Source organism: Arachis duranensis, chromosome 10 (assembly GCF_000817695.3).
Source record: "Arachis duranensis cultivar V14167 chromosome 10, aradu.V14167.gnm2.J7QH, whole genome shotgun sequence".
In the NCBI taxonomy this organism is placed as follows: Eukaryota; Viridiplantae; Streptophyta; class Magnoliopsida; order Fabales; family Fabaceae; genus Arachis; species Arachis duranensis.
The window spans coordinates 56479491-56487803 of NC_029781.3; positions in this window are offsets into that span (position 1 = coordinate 56479491).

Sequence of the window (8313 nt, forward strand, 5' to 3'; positions counted from 1 at the left end):
GAGCACTCCATCATTCTCCATGAAATAAGAGAAGATCAAAGAGCAATGAGGGAGGAGCAACAAAGGCAAGGAAGGGACATAAAAGAGCTTAAGGACATTGTTGGTCCTTCAAGAAGAAGACGCCACTAAGGTGGATTCATTCCTTGTTCTTATTTCTTTCTGCTTTTCGGTTTTTATGTCATGTTCATTTATGTTTTGTGTCTCTACTTCATGATCATTAGTGTTTAGTAACTATGTCTTAAAGTTATGAATAATTCCATTAATCCTTCACCTCTCTTAAATGAAAAATGTTTTAATTCAAAAGAACAAGAAGTACATGATTTTCGAATTTATCCTTGAATTTAGTTTAATTATATTGATGTGGTGACAATACTTTTTGTTTTCTGAATGAATGCTTGAACAGTGCATATTTTTGAAAAATCTGAAAAATGTTATTGATAATCTGAAAAATCAAAAATTGATTCTTGAAGCAAGAAAAAGCAGTGAAAAAAGAAAAGCTTGCGAAAAAAAAGTGGCGAAAAAAAATAGAAAGAAAAAGAAAAAGCAAGCAAAAAAAGCCAATAGCCCTTAAAACCAAAAGGCAAGGGTAAAAAGGATCCAAGGCTTTGAGCAAATCAATGGATAGGAGGGCCCAAGGAAATAAAATCCAGGCCTAAGCGGCTAAATCAAGCTGTCCCTAACCATGTGCTTGTGTCATGAAGGTCCAAGTGAAAAGCTTGAGACTGAGTGGTTAAAGTCGTGATCCAAAGCAAAAAGAGTGTGCTTAAGAGCTCTGGACACCTCTAACTAGGGACTTTAGCAAAGCTGAGTCACAATCTGAAAATGCTCACCCAGTCATGTGTCTGTGGCATTTATGTATCCGGTGGTAATGCTGGAAAACAAAGTGCTTAGGGCCACGGCCAAGACTCATAAGTAGCTGTGTTCAAGAATCAACATACTTAACTAGGAAAGTCAATAACACTATCCGAAATTCTAAGTTCCTAGAGAAGCCAATCATTTTAAACTTCAAAGGAAAAGGTGAAATGCCAAAACTTTTCAAAAGCAAAAAGCTACAAGTCCCGCTCATCTAATTATAATTAATATTCATTGATATTCTGGAATTTATAGTATATTCTCTTCTTTTTATCCTATTTGATTTTCAGTTGCTTGGGGACAAGCAACAATTTAAGTTTGGTGTTTTGATGAGCGGATAATTTATACGCTTTTTGGCATTGTTTTTAGGTAGTTTTTAGTAAGTTCAAGCTACTTTTAGGGATGTTTTCATTAGTTTTTACGTTAAATTCACATTTCTGGACTTTACTATGATTTTGTGTGTTTTTCTGTGATTTCAGGTAATTTCTGGCTGAAATTGAGGGAATTGAGCAAAACTCTAATAGGAGGCTGACAAAGGACTGCTGATGCTGTTGGAATCTGACCTCCCTGCACTCGAAATATATTTTCTGGAGCTACAGAACCTTAAATGGCGCGCTCTCAACGGCGTTAGAAAGTAGACATCCAGAGCTTTCCAGCAATATATAATAGTCCATACTTTATTCGGGAATTGATGACGTAAACTGGCGCTCAACGCCAGTTCCATGTTGCTGTCTGGAGTCAAACGCCAGAAACACATCACGACCCGGAGTTGAACGCCCAAAACACGTTACAACTTGGCGTTCAACTCCAAGAGAAGCCTCAGCTCGTGGATAGATCAAGCTCAGCCCAAACATACACCAAGTGGGCCCCAGAAGTGGATTTATGCATCAATTACTTACTCATGTAAACCCTAGTAGCCAGTCTAGTATAAATAGGATAGTTTACTATTGTATTAGACATCTTTGGTCTCAGTTTTATTTTATTCTTCATCTTAGGAGGCTATTGATCACGTTTTGGGGGTTGGCCATTCGGCCATCCCTGAACCTTTCACTTATGTATTTTCAACGGTGGAGTTTCTACACACCATAGATGAAGGGTGTGGAGCTCTGCTGTACCTCAAGTTTTAATAAAATTACTACTGTTTCTATTCAATTCTCTTTATTCCTATTCTAAGATATTTGTTGCACTTCAACTTGATGAATGTGATGATCCGTGACACTCATCATCATTCTCACCTATGAACGCGCGTGACTGACAACCACTTCCGTTATACCTTAGGCCGGGCGCATATCTCTTGGATTCCTTAATCAGAATCTTCGTGGTATAAGCTAGAATTGATGGCGGCATTCATGGGAATCCGGAAAGTCTAACATTGTCTGTGGTATTCCGAGTAGGATTCCGGGATTGAATGACTGTAACGAGCTTCAAACTCCTGAAGGGTGGGCGTTAGTGACAGAACATACAGCTTGCCATGGAAAGGAGTAAGAAGGATTGGATGAAGCAGTAGGAAAGCAGAGATTCAGGAGGAGCACAGCATCTCCATACACCTATCTGAAATTCCCATCACGGAAATACATGAGTAACTTTATCTTTATTTTATGTTTATTTACTATTATTTGATTTTCCAAATTCCATAATTTATTTAAATCCGCCTGACTGAGATTTACAAGATGACCATAGCTTGCTTCATACCAACAATCTCTGTGGGATCGACCCTTACTCACGTAAGGTTTATTACTTGGACGACCCAATACACTTGCTGGTTAGTTGAATGGAGTTGTGTCCACACATAGCAAAGAGCCATTATAATGAAATATATTCCACACAATAACAAAGAGTACAACATTGATTATCTCAATTTCGTCCACCAGCAGTTAACAAATTTTAGAGGAGACTCGGAAGGTCTAAGGAATTAGGGTCTAGTCACATATAGTTTGCCATGAAATTAAATCTTGCATGATTAAAATAGTTAGTAAGAAAAATAAATCCGGAAAAATAGATAACTCTGAAACCTTAACTGCTTTCTCAAATATTTTATTCCCAACTCATTGCTGCTTGCTTTCTGAAATTTTTAAAGTACTATTTAATGCTCTTTGAATATCTCAAAGCCATTTTCTGCTTGCCTAACTAATCCTATCAAACGCTATTGTTGCTTGATCTATCAATCCTCGTGGGATCGACCCTTACTCACGTAAGGTATTACTTGGTACGACCCGGTGCACTTGCCGGTTAGTTTGTGGGTTGTAAAATATCGCCCCAAGTTTTTGGTGTCGTTGCAGGGGATTGACTGTGATTAACAACTATTAGTTGTTTGATTGCTTAGATTAGGTGTTTTATTTTTAATTTCATTAAAATCTATTTTTAAAAAAATCGAAAAAAATATATATTTTTATTTATTTTATTTAAATTTTTTTTCTCTTTCTCCTTAATTTTTGAAATTAAGTTTGGTGTCCCCATAGTAATTTTTCTCTAAAAAAAATTTCAAAAAAAAATAAATAAATATTTCTGTCTTCTTTGCTTTGCTGTTTACCACATGGTGCATTTAATCCTTTTTGGTGTTTTGTACTAAAGAAGAATAATGGAGAGAGATCACATAGGTTACTACTCACACCCAAGTAGTGATCCATATTATGATGGATGGAGGAGCTATCCAAATTTTGGTTGGCAAAGTCAAAACCAAAGAAACTTCAATGCTCCATGTTCCAACTATCAAGAGCCATCACCTCCAAATTCATACCACGAACCACCATCTCCATATTCGTACCAAGAACCACCATCTTTCTATCCATATCAAGAACCATCATCCTCTACCCATATCAAGAGCCACCATCTTTCTATTCATCTAAAATACCATCAGATCTTGAGCTTCTCATGAAAGAATGCCTACATGATATAAAGACAAGTGTCAAAAATGTAGAGAAATATGTGCAGACAATGATCAAGAACCAAGAAGAGGAACAAGCAAATTCCTTTCCAAGAGATACAATGCAAGATCTTATGGAAGAAAGTGAGGAAACCAATCAAAGAAGTTTATACTCTAGTGAATTAGAGAACTTTCCACCCTCACATATGGAAGAAGAGGAAGATGCACAACCTCCCATGCCCTTGGTAAGCAATGAAGAAGAGATTGAATTAGAAGAAAGCTACCAAGAGGAAGAGGTTGAAATTGAGGAAGCTTGCAAAGAGGTAGAAGAATTCAAAGAAGAGCACAAGGGAGTGGAGCTTGCAAGACCTCTTCCAAAGCCATCACCATCCAATACAACATTTAAGTGGGTAAAATTCCTATCCTTATCCTTTGCTTTCCCACTTGAATATGGGCTACTAGAGACGGATGGTCAACTTAGAGCTCTTTGTGGCATTAAGAGTAAGAGAAAGATGGTTAGTGGCAAGAGATGTCAAGCAAGGTTCAATATGGTTGCATGCTCCAAATTGAAGTGCAAGAATTGGTGTAGAGCTAAATTGAATGGGTCTAAAAGGTTGTTTGGATGTCTCTATGAGAATTGAGACAGCTTGCCACCTGGTGGGAACAATGGTGATCCACAAGAAGACGGATGTAAAAGCAAGGTTTGGAACCCTGGAATTCATTCCCACAATCAACACTCTTGGGGCCCTGTCACTTTCTTCAACTTGCTCAAAGGCGTTATGCGCCTAGTTTGGGATCCCGGTAGCCACTGGAATTACAAATATTGGTGGAGATTCCTGGATCAATACAAGCATAAGCCATTATGACAAGAAGCTCACCACATGTCCAACTTAAGAACTTTAACTAAAAGTGCTTAGTGGGAGACAACCCACCGTGGTATGATCGTTCCTTTTCATTCTTAGTTATTTTTTTTTAGTAGTAGTTCTCTTGCTTAGTTGATTTTTATTGAGTTCTTACTAATTTTTTGATCATCCAGCTATTTTAGAATAGGAACCGGATAATTAAAAAAAAAGAAGAGGAGCATATAACGCGCAAGCGTCGCTGACGCGTACGCGTCATATGCATGTGCGTGAAAAATAAATATGAACAGAGAGTTGCGCGGGAGTAGCGCCAGAAAGAAGCCTTTCGCACAAACAAGCTCACGCGTACGCGTCCATGACGCGTGCGCGTCATTCGTGATTTTGGCACTTCACGCGTACGCGTCACTTGAATTTCAACCTAAATATGTGTTGGGCAGAGAGTTGGGCTGGCTTGGGGCTGGAAGTGTGCTAGAAGCACAAAACTTGTTCATGCGTATGCATCCCTGATGCGTACACGTCATCTGCACAAATGGCAATCCACGCGTGCGCGTGATTCACGTGCACGCGTCGTATGAAAATTGGTGCCCAAGCCACGCAAACAGAGAGTTGTGCGTGCGCGCGGCTGGCTTTACGCGAATCGCACAAAATCCAAGGCATGCAAACGCGTGCCTAACGCTTACGCGTCATTAAGGAAATTTTGCGCCCCACACGTACGCGTACTGCACGCGTACGCGTCGCCTGCGCCGCACAATTATACTAGTTCACCGCCCAGTTTTAATTTTCTTTCTCTCTCTCCCAATCCTAATTCTCTCTTGTTCCTTTATCCTTTTGTTCTTCTTTCATCTCATTATTTGTTTTTGTTTTCAGATTTTCTTTGCTTGAGGACAAGCAAACATTTAAGTTTGGTGTTGACGCTTCGCTTAAAGCTTTTTTGTTTATTCCTATGGCACCAAAAGTGAGGCGAATCATCTTCACGGAGGAGCACAACCTGAAGAATAAAGTGACCGCTAGGATAACTAAGGTGGTTGAGTTCCTTTCATTCTATATTCCTCCCCTCTTTTTCTATGCTATGTTTTGGTTTTCTGCTATTTTGCTTTGTCTATTGCATAATCCTTTATTAGTGAGAATCCTAGGTCTAGTTTAGTTTTCCCTTAAATGCTTTAATTCTGAAAAGATGTCTCATGAATTACTCACTAAGCTTGAATTCAAATAAAAAAATACAGAAGTGATGTATTGCATGAGAAATTGAGTTAATTTTAAAGAGTAGTCTTATTTACTTAAATGTGATGGTATTTTCTGTAATTCTGAATGTATGATATGAACGGTGCATATTTAAATTTGAATCAAGGGATGTTGATGTATAAGGAACAGGAATTTAGAGAATTATTCTGATATCTCTGAAATAAACAAAAATTTAATCCTTGAAGCAAAAGAAAGAGCAAAAAAATAATAATAAATAAATAAATAAATAATAAAAGCAAGGTCCAAGGCTCTGAGCATCAATGACTAGGGAGGTCAGACATGATTAAAAGCTCAAAGAGTTATTTCCCTAGTCATATGCTTGTGGTGTGATTGTGTCAAGTAATCCTTGAGACAGAACAATTAGAGTCGAGACCAAGTGCGTTTAACAGAGCATGCCAAAGGCTTTGAGCACCACTGTCTGGGAGTAACTGAAAAATCAGGACTCAAAGAGAGTCCCCTAGTTAAGTGCTTGTGGTGTTTCTGTGTCAAGTAATCCTTGAGACAAAACATTTAAAGTCACGGCTAGGCTCAAGGTGCAAAGCACCAAAAAAAATATAATAAATTAAAAGTCAACTTTGCTGTGTTCAAGGATTAAACTGAAATGTAAAGATCAGAGAATTCATAATATTATCCGATTTCTAATTCCGAATGACAATGACATCCTCCTAATTCAAAGGAGAGTGAGATGCCAACCTATCCAGGATTACAGTTATAAACCTCACTATAAGAAGAGACATGGGCTTAATCGAACTCTCATTCTCATGCAAATTCACATCCTAAGCTTATATTAGTTTTGGTTGCTTGAGGACAAGCAACAGTTTGAGTTTGGTGTTGTGATGCGTGAGCATCTTTCCTATTTTTTCCAGTGAATTTGCATCTAATTTTTTGAGTTTAATTAAGAATTAAATATATTTTAGCCACTATGGATTCTATTTTATGTTTTATGCAGTTTTATTTATTTTAGGTTGCATTCGGCTGGATTTGATGGAGTTTCTGCAGCACAAGAATCAAAGGAGATGGCTGCAACGACCAACGCGCATGCGTGCCTGATGCGTGCGCGTGATCTGGAGATATCCATGGTGACACGTGCACGTGAGTGATGCGTACGCGTGATTTGAAGATTTGCTCAGCGACGATGCGTACGCGTGACTGACGCGTCCGCGTGACTCGCAGAAAAGACCATCGACACGTACGCGTGACTGACGCGTACGCGTGACATACGCCACATGCAGAAAACGCTGGGGGTGATTTCTGGGCCCCATTTTAGTGCCCAAGTTAGGCGCGGATCCAGTGAAGCCAAGTGGTCCCCACGTTACAAGAGGTGGAGTGGTTTGTTAATTCTGATTTAAATTCAAATTTGATTTTAAAATAGGAAAAGATATTATCTTAATTTTAAATATTAGATTTTAAATTAATTAGGATTAGTTATAAAAAGGGGGGACTTCTCTTCTATTAGGTAGATTCCATTAGGGGGATTCCATTAGGAAATTCTGAACACAGTACATTTTACCAGAATCCTAGTTTTCTTCTCTGAACCATGAGCAACTAAATCCTTCATTGTTAAGGTTAGGAGCTCTGTCTATTTGTATGGATTTATTCATTTGATCTTTCTAATTTAATCCATGTTTAGATTTATATTTCGATAATTATTTTCGCTCTTTATTTTATGAACATTGGGTGGAACGGAAGTATGACCCATGTTCTAATTGAGTTCTTGTGAAACTTGGAAAATCTCTTTACTTGAACAACAGCTTGAAAACATATTATACTGAATTTCTAATTGTTTGTATTTAATGGGATACGTGACATATAATCCCCTTATTTTTGGATAATTAGGATTCTTTTGGCATATAAACTAGAAATTGATCATCACCCTCTAATTGGAATTAATTGACCAAGGAATTAGCAGTTAACGAATTTTAGAGGAGACTAGGAAGGTCTAAGGAATTAGGGTCTAGTCACATATAGTTTGCCATGAAATTAAATCTTGCATGATTAAAATAGTTAGTAAGAAAAATAAATCCAGAAAAATAGATAACTCTGAAACCTTAACTGCTTTCTCAAATATTTTATTCCCAACTCATTGCTGCTTGCTTTCTGAATTTTTTAAAGTACTATTTAATGCTCTTTGAATATCTCAAAGCCATTTTCTGCTTGCCTAACTAATCCTATCAAATGCTATTGTTGCTTGATCCATCAAATCTCGTGGGATCGACCCTTACTCACGTAAGGTATTACTTGGTACGACCCGATGCACTTGCCGGTTAGTTTGTGGGTTGTAAAATACCGCACTAGCTGGTACAACAAAAATATATTATTTGTTAAATATATTTATTAGTTTAAATGAATGAAGATTATAAAAAATAATTATTTATTATACTAATTTACATCAATATAAAATAAAAAAATAAAATTATATTGTATTATACTATTTATTTACTAATGTAAATCCCTAACTAAATAATTTATTTATTAATAATTATATTATTTATTACT